This window comes from Gymnoscopelus microlampas (assembly GCF_963454915.1).
Source record: "Gymnoscopelus microlampas genome assembly, chromosome: 3".
NCBI lineage: Eukaryota > Metazoa > Chordata > Actinopteri > Myctophiformes > Myctophidae > Gymnoscopelus > Gymnoscopelus microlampas.
In genome coordinates, this window is record NC_139940.1 from 55940691 (window position 1) to 55960826 (window position 20136).

General features: G+C 40.4%; 1 long non-coding RNA gene and 1 pseudogene across 2 annotated transcripts in view; both read left to right on the plus strand.

Moving 5' to 3' along the window:
- Positions 1-5188: 5188 nt before the first annotated feature.
- Positions 5189-5979, plus strand: LOC311041686. Its single transcript, XR_014600439.1, has 3 exons — positions 5189-5248; positions 5468-5513; positions 5704-5979. It is a non-coding gene; the product is annotated as an uncharacterized lncRNA (long non-coding RNA).
- A 1484-nt stretch (positions 5980-7463) lies between these two features.
- Positions 7464-20136, plus strand: part of LOC311041932 (NACHT, LRR and PYD domains-containing protein 3-like) — a 120571-nt pseudogene continuing 107898 nt past the window's right edge. Inside the window, exons 1-4 of the transcript XR_014602874.1 lie at positions 7464-7482; positions 7758-9795; positions 11601-11750; positions 11929-11975. The product of XR_014602874.1 is annotated as an NACHT, LRR and PYD domains-containing protein 3-like (transcript). The remainder of the gene's footprint in view (positions 7483-7757; positions 9796-11600; positions 11751-11928; positions 11976-20136) is intronic.

The window sequence follows — 20136 nt, forward strand, 5'->3', positions numbered from 1 at the left end:
TGTGTAACCAGTGTGTGTAGTTATTTCCAAAAGTGATATGTGACCTAGACCACTAAAACATGCTACCATGTGTTCTCGTCAATACAGATGAATGTCAAAGCAAGTTAACACGTAGGGTTTGCGTTCACTTTTTAACCACATACAGAAAGCATTGACATACGTTTGTTGTGTAAAGTAATATATAGCGGTGTAATGAGACTGGCCGCACCTTAAGTCAGACAGGGTTGTCCCTTGCATTATTTTGTCTTTCGGTTTTCTGAGTACACAAATACAGATTGCATTGACAGATCATAACCATTAACTCCAACAGGTCATTTTGATCTCATTAGAGCTGTAAATTTATTTTTTATATTTATTTGTGTGTGAAAAGTCATAGTTTTCTGTTTTTATGGTCATTCTTGAGAACCAATTAGATTTCAAAGTGACAATGGGATCATGCAGTAACATTCTCTTAGATGTCTCAGAGTTTCTCTTTATATTCTGTTAAGAGAAATCAACTGATGCACTAAACCTTCATACAAATCTACTCTTACACTGGTGTTCTTAATGATGAATTCCACTTTGGCTGTTTGTTTGTTATTAGCATTGGTAACGCCCCCCAAACACTATACTGTAATGGCAGATTTGTGTGCCATTTGCAAAGACTTTGGCACATGCCCAAGAAATGGCGAGATAATGACGAAAAATAAGTCTCTGAGAAGTATAACTTCAGCACAGTCAAATAAACCTTTCATATCTTATGTGACAATAAACTGAAATAGAAGTTGATGTGATTTTCCAGATCATCAGTACTGACATAATAAGTAAATGAAAACCCCATTAATGGCATTAGAGGAGTAGTTCACACAAAAATACAATTTGTTTTGGGTGAACTACTTTTTTAACATTTATGTTGCTGTTGACAGTAAGTTCCAGGGGGTCCCCAGCTAAATGATAGATAGTTAGGAACCAAATGGACCCTTATGGGTCTGTAACTCAGAGAGTGTACAATTGGACCCGTTAAATTATCATTGATTTTACAATATAAAATTGCATGTCAAACTGGGAGTCCTTGAAATTAAAATGGTTGAGAATCACTGTTAGAGCCGTAAAGATCTTCTCTTATGGGGGTCCCTGGCATATCTTTTCAGATGGGGGCCCGCGGACTAATAAGCAGTGGCTGACAGTAACAGAGTAAATGTACTTGAGTACTGTACTTAAATACATATTCTGAGGATCTGTACTTTACTTGAGTATTCGATTTTTTTGATACTTATTACTCTTACTTGAGTACATTTCCAAGGCAAATATTGTACTTTTACTCAAGTACATTTCTGGGGAGGCTGTAAAGTACTGAGTACTTTAAGGTTGACCGTTTATTTTTTTCTTCCCTAAAATGCAATTTTAGGGAAGGCCACACTTCTGCTGAGGTGAGCGGAGGCTTCCCCCTCCGCTCACCTCTTTGTTACATGTTGTATGGGTGTATAGGAGTAAAAGTATCTAGTTCTGGTTCCTCAGTCATTTCTATGTTTTTATAGGTGTTTCTGCAGGCTTTGTATAACATAGTGGTTGTATAACACAAGCACATCAGTGCAGTGCAGGTGGTTTCGGAGAGTTACTGACAAGGTCCTATAAATTCATTGTGAAAACATTACTGCAATTCATTGATATAAAAATTAAGAAGCACACTTATTTTTAAAAGCATGTACTTTTACTTGTACTTTTAAGTATTTTTCAAAGTTGTACTTTTGAATTTTACTGAAATTTACAATATTTAAAATCAATGTCTTTTTTACTCTTACTGGAGTAACATTTTGACTGAGCTACTTTTACTTGTAGTGGAGTAAATTTGACCAGGAGTATCTGTACTCTTACTCAAGTACTGGGGTTGAGTACTTTGTCCTCCTCTTCAGTGTCAATTTGGGGTTCCTTGACATGATAAAGTTTGAAAACCACTGCAGCATGGGACACACATTAACATAACATTTATGATGCTGTTGACAGTATCATATGGGACACACATTAACTGAAAAACAAAACCTCTGAGCACAGATCTATGCCAGGTGTGGGGAGGAATGAATTGGCATAACAACTACATTGGGGAGAAACATCATAAAAAAATAAAAAAATAAAAATAATGGTTACTCTAAATTTAGAAGAACGATAACAAAGAAAAAGATGACATGCACTGCATATTCAATAGACATGCAGGTGGATGGACCTGTATTGGCCATGTCCTGCAGAATTAGAATCAGCGCAATCCCAAGAGTCGCAGTACACTGGACCCAGAAGGCAAAAGAAAGAAAGGGAGGCCTAAAATGACATGGTGTAGGTCAGGACGATAGTGAAGGAGCTCCAGCAACACCATCAGAGCTGGGGGACCATAGAGAAGATGGTGAAAGACAGATGGCATAATTGGGATAAGTAAGTAAGTAAGTCTTGTTTATGTGTGTACTGCCATAAACAGTGATGTATGGCACAAAGGTATCGCTAATTGAAATTATTCATAAAACTGGCCATGAAAAGTCTTAAATTGTGAAAGAACAGTATAAAAGAAAAGTATAAATTACTCACATATCCCATAATGTGCATATATACCAATACATAAACTCTCTCCAACACACATTTTTTCATGGTGAGAACGTTTTCATATTCTGAACATAATGAAAATGATCATATCTGGAGTACAACGTGAAGTAATGTCATAAAAACAATCAGTAATTTAATGTCTTTTCACACTCTTTGCTTTATTGAGAAACGTAATTTCAGCAACATATTATTCTCAGGTTGGGGAGGGCAGAAGAACGTATCAGGTCAAATAAATAGCAGTTAATGATGTTCAATCATAATATGACATGTTGACTTTTGATCAGACTTGTGATGTCTGCACTGCAGTAAAACAGATTGCTGATAAACTGCAGGCTAGACTGCAAATGTAAGAACTTTTTATACATGTGGAACATCCATTACTATTGCAGTGTACACATGTTGACCGACACCATAAATACATTTATTACTTTTGTCTCTGCCTGACAATTAGTTACTGTTTAAACCACATTGACGTCACAGAGTTCGTTTGATTTTGAGGATGTTAGTGACAACACCCTCAGATGAATTCAGACACCCTTGGACCCCAGGAAGAATAGTCTTCACTGTGGTGAGGACTAATGGGGATCCGTAATAAACTAAACTAAACTAAACACCCTGGTGAATACTGTCTTTCAACTTCTCCTCTGTGAAGGTAAATTGTCTCAATTTAATCTGGATGTCAATTGATCATCCTATAGCATGAAATATTACAAATGTTTGATGAGATGTTTGCGTGGTTTGCATGGTCACATTGTATAACATGTATGAAAGTATGAAATACTGAACTGCTAAGATAATGGCTATGTCATTTTAAAATCCATATTTAATACTTCGACCAGATGAACACGTTAAGTTTTATCACATTCCATCAAAACAAGGCTCCAGTCTTGCATGATGTTTGTGGAGCTGTGTGTCTCAGTAGCGTGTAGATTATTGTCTGAAGGGGAAGCTCTGCTTCAAATGACTGCATGACTTAGTTAGTGGTTGTGGTTGTCTGACACCTCAGGTTGATGCCATGTCGAAGTTACGTATGTCTGCAGAGTATTGTACTTTTCAAGTCGCGACCCACCAAAATAATATATATATATATATATATATATATATATATATTTGTTCTGCGGACCCCGACCCTGACAAGCACTTGGAATTATAGGAGTTGATGCATTTGATTTTGTTTGACTTGGTTCCACCGATAAATTGTGAAAATAGCAGATCTACAAGCTCACTAAGCATGACATACATGCCATAGGCTATTTTTTTTTACAATTTACGCCTCTTTCTTAGGTAATATTTGACCAGCCTTTTTGTCTCCACCAGGCCGAAGGCTTGGTCGAGGCTATGTTTTGCCCCCTGTCGTTTTTGTATATATTGTATTACTCCTACAGATTTCATCTAGTCATGGTCTATCATGGTCATGTGATCAAGACAGATCTGTCCGATTTTTTATATTCCATTCTGATTGGCTAAGATTGGCTTCCAAAACTTGCAGCAGTACGTGGTCCGTTTTGAACAAAATGCCTCAAATCTTACAAAATGACACGGACATTCCCACTAGGCCGAGGAAGAAATGCCACCTTACATTTTTTTAAATCAGTCTCATGGTGGCGCTATAACAGGCCCGTTCGCATTTTTACCTATATCTGCACCGATCGGTGTGAAACTTTGCATGCACATACCTCCTAGAGGTCAAGGAAAAACCTCTGCCATGCATCTATGTCCGGGTGTTTGAGCACGGCCTCAACAGCTGCAGCTGATTGCAACACAAATATGCAACCAGTTACACTAATTAAACACAAACAATGTGTCTATTCCTTATTCAACGCAAATGCAGAAAGCCAGCCAGAAATAGAGTTCAAACCGATGATTGGGGATTTAATACAGGACAACAAATCATCAAATTATCAAATAACCAATTCGTATTCAATCAGCAGTTTATCATTAGGACAACAGACTACTGAAAATGGGGATTTGCAGTTTTATGCTTTTTAGTAACCTTGGCCAGCATGTTGTCACTCTGGTATTTTATCTTGCACTGATTCCTATCAGCCCTCATCAGTAGTTACTTGTTAGGTATCAGTCTATGGGCTTATCAGCTATCACCCTCTATGTGTTTTTATGGATGGAGACTGTGATAAGCTTGTGCTGATTGGTCGGCTGCTGTACGGTAGCTGTGGATGGTGTTCACAGCTGAGGAGACACTGGGTGTAATTGTACAAAAACAGAGTGGAAAACAGCAACCTTCAACAGTTGCATCATGGTGAGGCCGACATCTAACGTGTTTTCAGCCCACTCCTTCCCCACAGTCTTACAATCCCTGTGGGACACTTATGCCCTATTGTATACTTTAAACACACACACACACACACACACACACACACACACACACACACACACACACACACACACACACACACACACACACACACACACACACATATGCACGCGCGCACGCACGCACGCACGCACGCACGCACGCACGCACGCACGCACGCACGCACACACACACACACACACACACACACACACACACACACACACACACACACACACACACACACACACACACACACACACACACAGTTTCTTCAATAATGAAATTGACACCTCTTTCAACAGCAGTGAGATGGAGTCCAGAGTGGATGATGGTGATTGTGGAGAAATACAAGGTTCCTCAGAGCAGGTAAACAGCTTCAACCTTCAACAGGCGTTGTCCCCCTTGGGTAAAAGATGAACTATTTCTAAAAAGTTTTATTCTACATAAACTATAACATCAAAACATCCCAGGTGGTTGGTTTTAGGTGTGAAACCATAAATGCAGTCAATACCATTTAAGACATATTTGCAGTTTAATAGTGCTTCAGGCATGATATCATTGAAATAACATGACTGTGTACAACAGGATGCTGTTGACATCTTGACTTCAGAAAAAAAGGATGCAGAAAAAGGTGAGCTTTTTCGTGTACATCAATATCTTATTCCGACATATATATTCACATATATACCAAATATGAATATACCAGTAGTTACACTGCTATGCATGTGGGGATGTACAATGCAGATAACTTTATGTTTGATTGATATGACATAATTGCCTGTGGTGCATTTAACTCAACTATCATTGTCTCTTGCAAACAGCACGTTTTGTGATCCAGCACAGGGCACTGTTGATTCAAAAGATTTCCATGGTCATGGCTATAGTAGACTGTTTAGTAGACAGAGCCATTGTCCCTCCTGAGCTCTATGCCAGGATTAAAGCTGAGAAGACAAGCATGGACCAAATGAGGGAACTGTATACAGCCAGGCTAGATCACGGGGGAACTGATACCAGAGCAGCATTTTACAGTGCCCTTGAACAACATGAACCCCACCTGTTGGAGACCCTTGGTAAGAACAGATGTAACTAAATTACTATACCCCCCACCCCCCTTTCTGTTTGTTTTTACAAAAACCTCAATATTATTCATAGCAGCACTCCCACGTTTCGGCCTAAGTGGCCTTCTTCAGCTATTATTAGGTACATTACTAGACAGTAGACACACCTGGTATCAACAATAGGAATAGGTCAACATTTTAAGTCGATGATTAGTTTCTTCATACTAGAAGCGCCATTAAAAAAATCCCTGTGCCATTCAATATCATTATTATGTGTGGACTTTCATATCGTGATTTCTTCATATAATTAGCATAATTGGAAATATATTCAATGGGGAAAAGGTTGACACATTCAATACGTATTTCCCCAATTGTATATTGGTTACCAGGAACGTATGATAGTTCTACTGGCAAGATATGAATGTCTTTCTCCCTAGATAATGAAAATAATCCCATTAAATGAATGTTATGTCAACTTACTGAGTTCACTTCATTACTCCTCTTCATATGCAGGACCTTTGCTTCCATCAGAAGACTCGGCTAACAGTGGTGAGTTATGAAACATTTGATTTAACTGCCAACACTCTAGAGAGCAGTCTGAAAGTCACAGCTTTAACATGATGGAGAGGATTAACCACATGCACTCTATTTTGGGTATATCATAGGCAAACATTCAGCAAAACTACTTTTACAAGCTCACAATATGTTGTGCCTTGTAAGCTTGTTTATTGACTATTTTCAGCAAAGAGATTTGATGTAGAGTTAAAAGGGGCAGAACAAGTGTAGACCCCCTGAGGGACTCTGGCCATCTAGGGTCTAAATGGAAGCATTCCTGACTGTTTACTGATTTAGTGAACTGAAAATAGTCTGGAACGTACACCAACACTTTGTCTTAAAGCATTCAAAGCATTCTGATGAAAAGAAGCGATGGATGCAGACTTGATCCGATGTAGTACAGACCTTTAAAAATACCCCCAAAGGAACATTTTTACCATTATAATCTAATACCCTCGGGTGCATTTCTCCTTTCCGACATGTCGCCTTTCCGACGTTGACGAACCCTATACCTAACCCTAACCCTAACCTTAACCGCACGCGGAAGCCACTAGTCGGAGTGGTGAGATGTCGGAATGGAAGGAGCACCCCAATACCCTCAATCTCAATTAAATTGTATTTATTTGTTCATTCATTCATTCATTTTATTGTGAGGTTGTATATCGGTCATTTGTAACCTTTGAACAATGTGGTTAAATTCATCACATACTGTACATGCAATGTAATTGTGGGCTGTACGTTATATTAACTTTATACAAGTTCTAACACAACACTGGATATTGCATGAACTAAACACATACACATACTGTATATGCTTATTTCCAAATGTGACAGGTACTGCCTTAACAGGCAACAGGTAGTGTTACAGTATGTGGCCCTATATTACACCTGACACAAAGAGTCAATGCTAGTTTACATCCGACAAAGTTGTCATTTCCACGCCCAGTACCAAATGTACCTGCGCCTATATGTGCACCATTGGAGAAAGTGAGAAGAGTCAGAAAGTGGTGGGACCTTAGATCAGCAACCTCATCTAAAGCCCGGTCAGAATCAAGGATTAGGACTATCGGTTTTAGAACTGTTGTTTAAATATGTCAATAATTCATCTGATCTCAAATAGAAGACAGTTAAATGGCAACAACAGCAGACAAACAATCGCCCTTTTGACTTCAGAATGATCAAGTCCTCTCATTTGAAGACCACATTTGCCATACGATGCCCTTACTGATGCTATCTTTCTTTGTCTTTTTTTTGTCATTTAGAAACTCAACAACTCAAGTCTAATCTTCAGAAGGAGTTGAAGTGTTTGGAAGGGTGGACAAAAATCGGTCAAACTCCAAACAAACCTCTTAATCAGATCTTCACAGAGGTCTATATCACAAAGGGAGAGAGTGAAGAGTTCAGCAATGAACATGAGGTCAGTCAGATTGAAGCAGCGTTTAGGATACCATTCAGACCAGAAGCACCAATCAAATACGAAGACATCTTTAAGCCTTTACCTGGAGAAGATGAAGTCAGAACAGTGATGACGAAGGGAGTGGCTGGCACTGGTAAAACAGTCTTAACTCAGAAGTACACTCTGGACTGGGCAGAAGATAAAACCAACCAGAATATCCACTTTGTGTTTCCCTTCACTTTCCGAATGTTGAATTTGGTGAAGAAGAAGAAGTACAGTTTGATAGAACTTCTTCAACACTTTTTTGGTGAAGTTAACACAGCAAGAATCTGCAACAAAGAGACCCAAACTGTGTTAATCTTTGATGGCTTAGATGAGTGTAGGCTTCCTCTACACTTCCGGAAGAATGCCATCTGGACTGATGTCATGAAGCCAACATCAGTGGACGTGCTACTGACAAACCTCATCAAGGGAAACTTGCTTCCCTCTGCCCGCATATGGATAACCACACGACCTGCAGCCGCCAATCTGATCCCTTCTGTTGACAGGGTGACAGAGCTGAGAGGGTTCACTGACCCCCAGAAGGAGGAGTACTTCAAAAAGAGATTTATTGATGATGAGTACCAGGCCAGAACCATCTCCTCACACATCAAAAAAACACAAAGCCTCCACATCATGTGTTGCCTTCCAGTCTTCTGTTGGATCGCTGCTACAGTTCTAGAGGAAATCTTGAGAAGAGAGAAGGATGGTGCACTGCCGAAGACCATGACTGCGATGTACATCCACTTCATAGTGGTTCAGTTCAAACATCAAAATTTCAAGCTGGACGAAGATCAAAATGATTCGGACTTGAATGAAAAGAATATTCAGGCTATTCGGTCTCTGGGAAAACTGTCTTTTGAACAGCTGAAGAAAGGGAACCTCATCTTCTATGAATCAGACCTGAAAGACTGTGGAATTGATATCAGTGATGCCTCAGTGTACTCAGGAGTGTTCACACAGATGTTTAAAAAGGAGAGTGGGTTGCACGAAGTCAAGGTGTTCAGCTTTGTTCATCTGAGTGTTCAGGAGTTTCTGGCTGCTCTTTATGTCTTTCTCTCATTCAAGAATGATGGTCTCAACCTAATGTCACAAAAAACCTCCAAGTTGTCTCAGCTATTTGGACACAAATCTAAGAAGAACCTTTACCAGAGTGCTGTAGATGAGGCCTTAAAGAGTCCAAATGGACATCTGGACTTGTTCCTACGTTTCCTGCTGGGCCTCTCAGTGGAAACCAATCAAACTCTCTTACAAATTCTGTTCAAACAGCCAGAAAATATTTCACAGACCAACCATGAAACGGTTCAGTACATCAAGAAGAAGATCAGGGAGAATCTCTCTCAAGAGAAAGCAATCGGTCTGCTCCACTGTCTGAATGAGCTGAATGATCATTCTCTAGAGGAGGAGATCCAACAGTACCTGACCACGGGAAGTATCTCCACAGACAAACTCTCTCCTGCTCAGTGGTCAGCTTTGGCCTTCATGTTGCTGTCATCAGGAAAGGAGCTGGACGTGTTTGACCTGAAGAAATACTCTGCTTCAGAAGACGCTCTTCTGAGGCTTCTGCCAGTGGTCAAAGCCTCCAAAAGAGTTCTGTAGGTGAACTAACAACTGGATCTATATTTATTATGTCATCTTTCTTTTATAGGAAAGGCAAAAAGAAACATCTAATTTTGGCGCTATTCTTTCTTTAGGCTGAATAGCTGCAACCTCTCCGAGAGATGCTGTGAGGAGTTATCATCAGTTCTCACCTCCAACTCTAGTCTTATAGAATTGGACTTGAGCAATAATGATCTGCAGGATTTAGGAATAATGCAGCTTTGTGTTGGACTGGCAAGTCCAACCTGTAGGCTGGAGACCCTCGGGTCAGTATTCCTTAACCTTTTATATAAATGACATTATCCATAATTCCAAACATACTGCATCATGACATAAGCAAGAACTTATGACTACATAAGAATGTTCATCACCTGTGTGATTCCCATAGCTGCATGTTCCTCCAAACACACATGATTTTAATTACAGGGCTACTCCTTTTTTAATCTCATTCAAGATGACATCCAGGCAGTTTATTGCTAGTTTTAAACTTAAACAGTACTCTAGAATATGTATCTGAAAACATTTTAGGTTAGAAATAAGCAATGTAGTGACATGAACATGTTTCACAAAGCCCCCCTCTCTCTCCCTCGGACTGCACAATTTAATGCTACAAACATTAGCCTTCTCTGGCTAAAGGCAATCCCATAGCCCAGGGGGACTGTGATTGATTGAGACACAATCAGGCTTCCGTTTCAGACTGATCCTTCCAAATTAAATGAGCAAAAAAGCCATTTCATGAAGTCTTTAAGATTATTCACAACTTTGATGTTTTAGGATATATATAGGAGTAGAGCCATTATCAAATAGAATAGAGCTCAATACTATACAAATTATAAAACATGTAATATATTGCAAATCAATACAAATGTTAGGGTAACTTAACCTAAATTTGTCCTTTATGGAAAAGCTTTGTCAGACAAACTAATAAATAGACCTTTATTGATCCTGTGGGGACACTCAATTGCCAGAGGAAGCACAGACGTTAAAGTACAGATACAGTGTAAAAATAAGTAATGTACGACATAAGGTACTAGGTGTAGCAACACAATAGCTAGTAGTCAAAAGAAAAAAAAGAAAAAAACACCATCAGCAATGAATGACAGTATAATAACAGTATACACCAAACAATTTCCTGCAGTGTCCTCAACACTAATAATATTTAACACTCTCAATACACCTAATACGAACAATACTTAATACTGTCAACACTAGCAATACTCAAAACTATCAACACTCTTAACAATGCTAATACTTAACACTACCAACATTATTAACACTACCAACATTCTAACTATTACATACTGGCTACCAACATAGAGAGCCCACGCTGTTTCTTATGTGCATGTAGTAAGTGCAATTTTGAGTGTGCAGAGATGCCAATTGCCCTAATGAACTAGGTTTTTTTGTATAAATGGGTCGTTCAATAATAACAAATGTTAATATTGTGCTTCTTACAGCTACAGTAGTTCATATTGTTGTTAATTCAGTCACAGGGCTATAGGGTGACTTTCTTTTAGGTTTGCTTCTTCATTTTTGAGCTTCGTCTAGTCTAGTCTAAGTATATTGTGACTCGTTTATTAAAGCCATTTTCCTTTTTTATTTTGTTATATTGTTTTCACCCCCCCCCCAAAAAAAAAAAAAAAAAAGGTAATTGAAACAAACATGGCCACTTCACGTATTAGAAGGACAATATCAGTCACTAGAACCAAGGATGTTTTCAATTAGTCTAACATGGTTGAAATGGAGTTTGACGAATGGGCTTGTAAAGAAAGGGGATGTGTCTGATCAATATATATTAAATCAATCAACTTAAGAACTGTCAGGGGTGCTCACAAAAGCCTGAGTAGACAAATTAACAAATACAAATTTGACAATTGAAATGACCCCAAACATGTTTGAAGGTGAAATATCCCTTTAATCCTGCTTTGGGCCCCTGGCTCTGTGTGTGTGTGTGTGTGTGTGTGTGTGTGTGTGTGTGTGTGTGTGTGTGTGTGTGTGTGTGTGTGTGTGTGTGTGTGTGTGTGTGTGTGTGTGTGTGTGTGTGTGTGTATGTGTGTGTGTGTGTGTGTAGGTTGTCAGGCTGTATGGTCTCAGAGAAAGGCTGTTCTTATCTGGTCTCGGCTCTGAGATCCAACCCCCATCTAAACGCGTTGGACTTAAACTACAATCACACAGGAGACGAAGAGATGCTGCGCTCTGCTGGACAACTGCAGACTCTTAGGTAGGGAGAGACTTGCTGCCAGTCAGTGCAAATGTGCCTAGTTGTTTAAGAGTAGTGAAATCATACTTTGATGCTGTATAGTAGTATTTAATGTTTAATGGCATAAGTGCATTATCTATCATTGTTTCTATTATCAAATAGAACATACATGCATGACTTGTCTCTCCTTCACCCACAGTGCTGACCATGGTGGAGAGTGCAGGCTGAAACCAGGTGTGAGGAAGTGTAAGTGTTTATTCTGTTTCAATCATGACATCAAAGCAGCTGATGAACAGCTCATATAAACAGCAGCAGGTGACTCACTTTATAGTAACAAAAAACATGCACTATATTTCCTGGGGTTTATTACATAACACAATCTAGTTTTATGTGAACCCTGCCTACCTATGGTGTCCATATATATATATAGGATTGTAGAATTATACACCAAGTGCCATACTGTACTTCTCCTTCAGCAGCTGCTGCTCCTACATTTTTACGCTTTTCGGCGATAGTTCTTCTTTCACTTTCTCCACGCCGTTTGGTGCCCCCCCAAGGTTCGTGCTCTGTGCTTCAGCACCTAAAGCCCTTCCATTAAGCTGGCATTGCACGTACCACATGGGCTCTGATTCCTGACAGCGAGTCTGGAGTTCAATTCCTAAGCCCGGTGACGGCTTCACTGCATGTCACTCCCCAACTCTTCCCTGTATCCTGTCTCTCTTTGTTCTACTATGGAATAAAGGCAGAAAAGTCCCCACAAATATAAAGAGAAAGTAAACTAAATTCACTTATATAAATATAATATACTACTTGAAAAGTTGTTTTTATTTTAAAATTGAAACAAAAACAAATATTTCCCCGGGAAAAACAATGAATATTGAAAATAGTCGATCTGCTATAATTATTCACTATATTTGAAATAGGGTTTAACCCCTTAAACCCTCCATTATTAGTTGAACAGACCCTAGTTACAACTGTACTTGGACCGTTTTTTTTTGCCCGCCAATTTACAAGTCGTGAGCTTGTAGATCTGCTATTTTTGGCAAATGTTCTCCCCAGTATACTGTAGGCATGCTGGGGTTCAATTGGTTAAGTGGTTAATTAATAATGTATGCAGTTTTTCCCTCCTTGAAATGTAATGTCAAAAGTACAATATTTGTCTTTAAAATGTGGTGGAGTGAAAATGGTAAATATTCAGAAAAACAAATACACAATTAAAGTACAGATACTCAAGTAAACATACTTCATTACTGTCCACCACTGAAAGTCAGAGAGTATACATGAAGCATAAGGGTTCATTTGAGTACAAATAAGGATCCAATTGGTTCCATTTGTACGTATCAGATAAGCTGAATATAAGGTGTGAATCGTTCTCCAAATCTCTAGTTTTAATTACAAGTGAAGAAGACAGTGTGCAGGAGTCCTTTCTCCTACACTCTGACATGAACAGTGAGGATTTTACTGTGCATGATGCTGTGTAGCCACATGACACCAATTTACACTTTGATTTATAACTCAGACTCCATCATTCTCAATTAGGAAAGAGGCACACATTATGTGTGTCACTCAAAGGTTATCTTCAAGCTTGCAACGCATCGCAGACGCATTGCAAGCTTGAACCATAGGCGAGAAAACAGAACTAGTGGAAAAACCAGAACTAGTGGAAAACCACTGAAAACACAAAATCTCGCCAAACTCATCAATGGCAGGCTGCGCCTTAGCATAATCTGATGAGAAATCTTGTTAGTGGCAGGCAAAGAGTTAATAAGTTACATTTGCATATTATTATGAAGTTGTGATTGTAAACTGGTGTTGTGTTGTGTGTTGTTCTCTCATCAGATGTGTGTGAACTCACACTGGATCCAAACACAGCACACAGAAACCTCTCTCTGTCTGAGAACATCAAGAAGGTCACATATGTAAAGGAGTATCAACCATATCCAGACCACCCAGACAGATTTGACACCTGTAGACAGGTTCTGTGTAGAGAGAGTCTGACTGGACACTGTTACTGGGAGGTAGAGTGGAGTGGATTGGTTGGTATATCAGTGACATACAGAGGAATCAACAGGAGAGGACATGGTGTTGACTGTCTGTTAGGACACAATGACAAGTCGTGGAGTCTGAGATGTGATGATGATGACAACGATTACTATGTCAGTCACAATGGGGAGCTGACTGAACTCTCTGTCCGTCCCTCTGACTCTGTCCTCCGTCTCCGTCGCTCCAACAGAGTAGCAGTGTATGTAGACTGCCCAGCTGGCACTCTGTCTTTCTACAAAGTGGTATCTAACACACTGACACACCTACACACCTTCCAGTCCACTTTCACTGAACCACTCTATGCTGGGTTCTACTGCTGGAGGTGGTCTGATTCCTCCTATGGATCAGTGTCTCTGTGTCAGATCTAGGTACAGTAACATCCTGTGTCCTGGAGACACTGCTGCACACACGCACGCATGCACAAATAATGCTCTATAGTAACCTTTGTAAAGTGTACATCATTTTTGACATGATTTCTAATAAAACATTATAAAGTAACCTTGTTTTACTGAGTGCAAATGCTTCTCTAATATAATAATAACCACACACAATGCTTCTATCTTTATACGTGAATGTAATAATAAGGACCACACACAACTGATTGATTACAGGAGGGGCGAAAGATTGATTGAATTCATACTTTATTAGCAGTAACAGTACAAGTACAGCCAAAGGTTATGCTAAAAGGATAAACACAAAAAGCCCCAGGGGGCTTGTTTCTATTGTGGTCCATTGTACTCAATTCATCAGTAATACATATTGTTGCTGTCGGGCAGAAACCTCTGATCTCCATGTTCTAACTTTTTGTGTTTTTTCATAAATTAACGCCCTACTTGATCATAGTACAGCGTCACACAAAAGCATCAAAAGTAGCAGATCTACAAGCTCGACAGAGACAATATAGGGCAAATACATACAATACAATATAATATAATACATACAATACAATACATATTGGTATAAAACTCAGTAGCATCAACATGTATATTTACAGAGGAAGGAGGGGTGGGGGGGGGGGGGGGGGCAGAGGATGCTGTTACCAAGGTGCTCAAGCAGTTAAACTATGCTCAATTTGTATTTTGAGGTCAGACATTCTTTTAGTTTAGCTTTGAGTTTGGGTAGAGTCCACATCTTTTATGGGTTTTGATAGTTCATTCCACATTATGGTGGCAGCATAGCATGGCATCGCAGAGCAGAGCAGCAGCAACGCATGTTATGCTAGGCTTCGTCGTACAAGAGTGTTGTACCGAAAATAGCAGATCTACAAGCTCACAACGCGTCCATCCGTGAGGCAATGTGCAGTTGTAGATCTGCTATGCCTGGACCAGCTGATTTGGGTTTAGACCAATCAGAACGCACAGCTGAGTTTCATTAACCCTTTAATCGCTGATTGTTTTCAAGGCTTGCAATGCGGCATTTTAATGATAAAGGCTTGTTTGTATTGGATGAAAAAAATATGATATTTCACCGGCAAATAATGGAATATTCGACTACTTTTAGGTCGAATAAGTCAAATGCTAAAAATCACTATTCGTGAATGCCCTAGCACACGCACACGTGCACGCACGCACACGCGCACACACACACACACACACACACACACACACACACACACACACACACACACACACACACACACACACACACACACACACTGACAGCAGCAGAGGAAACCATGCAAGGCACCAATCTGGTCATCAGGAGGTCCAGTGTCTTGCTCAAGGACACTTCGACACTAAGCTAGTGTGTGTGTGTGTGTGTGTGTGTGTGTGTGTGTGTGTGTGTGTGTGTGTGTGTGTGTGTGTGTGTGTGTGTGTGTGTGTGTGTGTGTGGTCATGGGTTCAATCCCGGGCACCTCCAGCTCGGCATATGAGTAGCACGGCTTGGGTGCGGCAAGTTCTGAGGTAAGTACTGGGAGCTGATGGTAGGTGTGGCGCTCCACCTCCGCAATCCATCTCCCAGGGGTCTAGTGCATTGCAACAGGGACAGACTCCTGCGTTATCGTCTGATACCGACAATAATAATAATAATAATGATAAACTTTATTTATAAAGCGCTTTTCAAAACATGGTTACAAAGTGCTTTACAGTGGCATTCAAATACAGTGCACCAAGAACATATTTGGTGTTGACGGTGAGGCAGTTCAGTTTAAAAACAGTCAGATCAAGTCATTACAGGCAGGGACAAGAAAACAATACAATAAAACAACAATCACATGGTCTAAGAGAAAGCCTTGATATAGAGGTAGGTTTTCAAGAGTGATTTAAAGGGTGCCACTGAGTCTGCATCCCTCAGGTTCTGGGGTAAGGCATTCCAGAGAGTAGGTGCCTGGGCTGTAAATGCCCGACCTCCCATAGTGACTAGGTTTGTTTGAAAGGGAGTCAGGAAACCCTTACCTGACGATCTGAGGTTGCGCCCAGGTTGATGTGGTGTCAACATGTCTAAAATGTACGAGGAGGCTAGACCTCGCAGGGCTTTAAAAGTTGTCAGTAGGATTTTAAAATCAATTCTAAATCTCACTGGCAGCCAGTGAAGGGAGGCCAGGACAGGTGTGATGTGATCACGCCTCCTAGTGTTTGTCAGTAATCTAGCTGCTGAGTTCTGAATGAGTTGGAGGCGAGAGATAGCTTTTTTGTTGAGCCCAGAATACAGCGAGTTACAATAGTCTAGGCGTGAGGTGATGAAGGCATTTATTACTTTTTCGAGGTCTGAATATGTGAGGAATGGTTTGATTCTGGAAATGTTTCTCAGTTGGAAGAAGCATGACTGTACTACTTTGGATATTTGTCCGTCAAAGGACAAATCAGAGTCGAACCACACGTCCTGAAGTCTTCACGTTATTTGCCAGGCTGCCTAGCTGTGCCTGGATAGGGAGAGTGGAACTTGGGGGGACAATAAGCCTCTCCCGACCTGCTGCTCCTTCCTGGTTCCATGACCCCACCTACTACGTAATACTGTAGAGCAGGGGTCTTCAAGGTTTTCATCCCAAGGACCCCCTAGCTGAGAGAGAGAGATGTAGCAGGGACCCCTCTATATAGTATAAAGTTGTGTTTTAGATTTAACTTTTTTTGTTTACATTTACTGTTCTTTTTTCCCTCGACACCCATAGCCTCTTTGCCAAAAATAGCCGATCTGCAAGCTCTCAACGCCTCGCAGCGCGAGGCGTTGAGAGCTTGCAGATCTGCTATCTGCGAGAGAGAGAGAGAGAGAGAGAGACAGAGAGAGAGAGAGAGAGAGAGAGAGAGAGAGAGAGAGAGAGAGAGAGAGAGAGAGAGAGAGAAACAAGGAGACAGATGGGTAAGGACTGCAGCAAAGAGCCTCTAACAGGGGAGCCACTGGAGCACCCGATTTCTAGTTTTATTTCAAAGAAAGGGAAATATTGCTAAGCTAGAATACGATTTATTATTATTATTATTATTATTATTATTACTATTATTATTATTATTATAACAAAAAATAAAGGGCATACTCGCAACCCTTAAAAATTGGTCCGCGACCCACATATGGGTCCCGACCCAGGAGCCTCATACTGGGGCTTGCCTAGGGCCTCCTGCTCCCTAAGCACAGCCAAAAATTGTGTGTGCGTGCGTGCGTGCGTGCGTGCATGCGTGCGTGCCTGCTTGTGTGTGTGTGTGTGTGTGTGTGTGTGTGTGTGTGTGTGTGTGATCTCGGAAACACTACATTGTAACCACTGCTCCTCTGCAACACTGCAGCATGTAACTGTTAAAACATACACACATCACTCGTATCAAAACACAAGTTGACTTACAGTCAACGACACATTACTGGCTGCTATTTATATATTATATTATATCACTACATGACGTTATATCATTGACCTAAATGGCTTATCCTTTTTTAATGGGGTGATTAAAAAAGGATATGTCTGTACCAGAAATGACTTTGGACAGGTGGAAAACATTAGTTAAACTCTAACTCTATGGTTAAACTTGAGTGATGCATTACTTTACCTGAGTTACATCTCTGATAGATGTACTTGAATGTTGACATGAAATAATAATCCTGTTTAGTGTTTAATTAGCGCGATCGATCATCATCGTGACAAAATTGGCTACAGCTTGTAGTGACGGCGCACGTCAACACACGTTGAAACAAAGGCAAAGATAAAGATAGCAAGGATTCAACAGTGATGTCTGACTAATCCTTGGTATCTTCATGTGACCGACTCAACTTTTCTCTGCTCTGTGGAAAATCCTGGCGATGCAAGGTTATTCACGGCGGGGAAAACTTGGACTTCCCGGCCGTGTTCTCGCGGACCGGTGGTACATGTCCCGCGGACCGGTGGTTGGGAACCCCTGTTCTACACACAGTGTAGCAACACAAGGCCAGTCAGAGGAGAGATGATCAAACCACAACAGGAAGCACATCCAACCACACTGTTCAGGCTGTTCTGATGACAGAGTGGAAAATGAAAAACAAAACAACAAAAAAAAGTAGAAGAATAGTGGCAGGGGTGGTCACACGCACACAGAGGTGGACGAAGTACTCGACAACAGTACTTGAGTAAGAGTACAGATACTCCTGGTCAAATTTGCGCCACTACAAGTAAAAGTAACTCAGTCAAAATGTTACTCAAGTAAGAGTAAAAACGTCATTGCTTTTAAATATACTTTAATAAAGAAAAACATCACATGGATACAACTTTGACGTATCATCAGTGTTGTAGCCTGGGGTCAACGGGTATTTCGGGTCTCGCAACAAACACCCTCGCCCAGGTGACCCAGCTGGGGTTGATCAAGCCCCCGACTTGCGTCTCAGTAGTTACCCATGGTCAGTCCTCTTAGTGCAAGACAGGGCCACTCAATCCGCTTCTCCAGACCTTCTCTGCTGGGACTGGGAGAGGAGAGGCTCTGGCACGTGGAGGGACTAGGCTCTGTGGGTGGCCTCCTGGCCGGGCTCCTCCTTCGTCTCACCAGGTCTAGGACCTGAGCGTTGCACTAGACTCCCCCCGTTCCAAACATTTCATTCTGCGTGATGTTTCTTGGGCCGTGGTGGTACTGCAGGCTTAAGTATTCAAAAGTACATGCTTTGAAAAATACTTAAAAACATAGAACTCACTGAGGAACCAGTATACTTTTACTCCTATACACCCATACAAGATGTAACAAAGAGGCAAGCGGAGGGGAAAGCCAGAAACACGGCTAGTGTCAGAGCAGAATTGTGGCCAATTGCATTTTAGGGAAGGACAAAAACACAGCCAACTTAAAGGCCAAACCGCACCAATGCAACTATAGTCGCAACTCCTTGCAACAAAACCGTTTTAAGGTCAACCGCACCAATGCAACTCCTTGCCATTGGGGATAAGGCTTAATAAGACAACATATTTAGACCTGCAATGAATGAGCTCAAATCTTTATCTCAACCTCTGTTCCAAAAATGGGGAAGGAAGATAAGATCTGAATTTACTAAAGAAAAAGTTAAAAAATAAATGCTGAGCTCATATCATATCAATTGTAACATCTCTCTCTCTCTCTCTCTCTCTCTCTCTCTCTCTCTCTCTCTCTCTCTCTCTCTCTCTCTCCCTTGATCGTGCATGCACACTCTCTCTTGTTTCTCACAGCAGTATCTATTAGTTCAGTGTGAATAGGAAGTAGAAAGTAGTTTCTAGTCGTTCATCACAAGAGAGGATGGGTCACGTTGGGTGGCTCTGCGTTCTGCTCTGTAAGTATCTCACTATTATTATTAGTATTGAAACTGTATTTGAACCATTTTATTGAAGGAATAACTATTATGTCAAATAATTATTATATCTACCTTAAGCTGCAAAACATGTGTTGGATATCAGAATATTATTGTATTCATTTTTTACATACATTCTTCTATCAAGGCAATGTGTAGGCTCAGATTGTAACTTTATAATAGTCCTCATACTTTATGAAAAGTATTTCAATGTTTTATTCAAAACACTGCTTTGCTTTAAATCAACAAAATATTGCTCAGCAATCCTGTCTATTTTGGTCAAGCATCATTAGCAGTTGATATTAATAAAACATTATATTGTTTCATCAAATGTTTTCCAGTGCTGAGTAGCTTCCTCTCCTCCTATGGACACAGTCAAGGTGAATATTGATGTAATATCTATTATCTTAATTCACTGTCAAGATCATATTTACACCTGTCATATTCATACAGTTTACTATTACTTATTATGTCATGTTCTGTTTGCGCTTCAGTTGACAGAGAACATTTCCCCCTGACACTCACTTCACCTGAAATCTATAAACAGAAACATCAACATGCTCTGTGATGAGAGGGGTAGGGATTGGTCAAAATGACAGCAATCAACGTTTTTTTTAAAGAATCAATATGTGATTGGTTAGTTTGGCTTTCTGGCCCGCCCCTA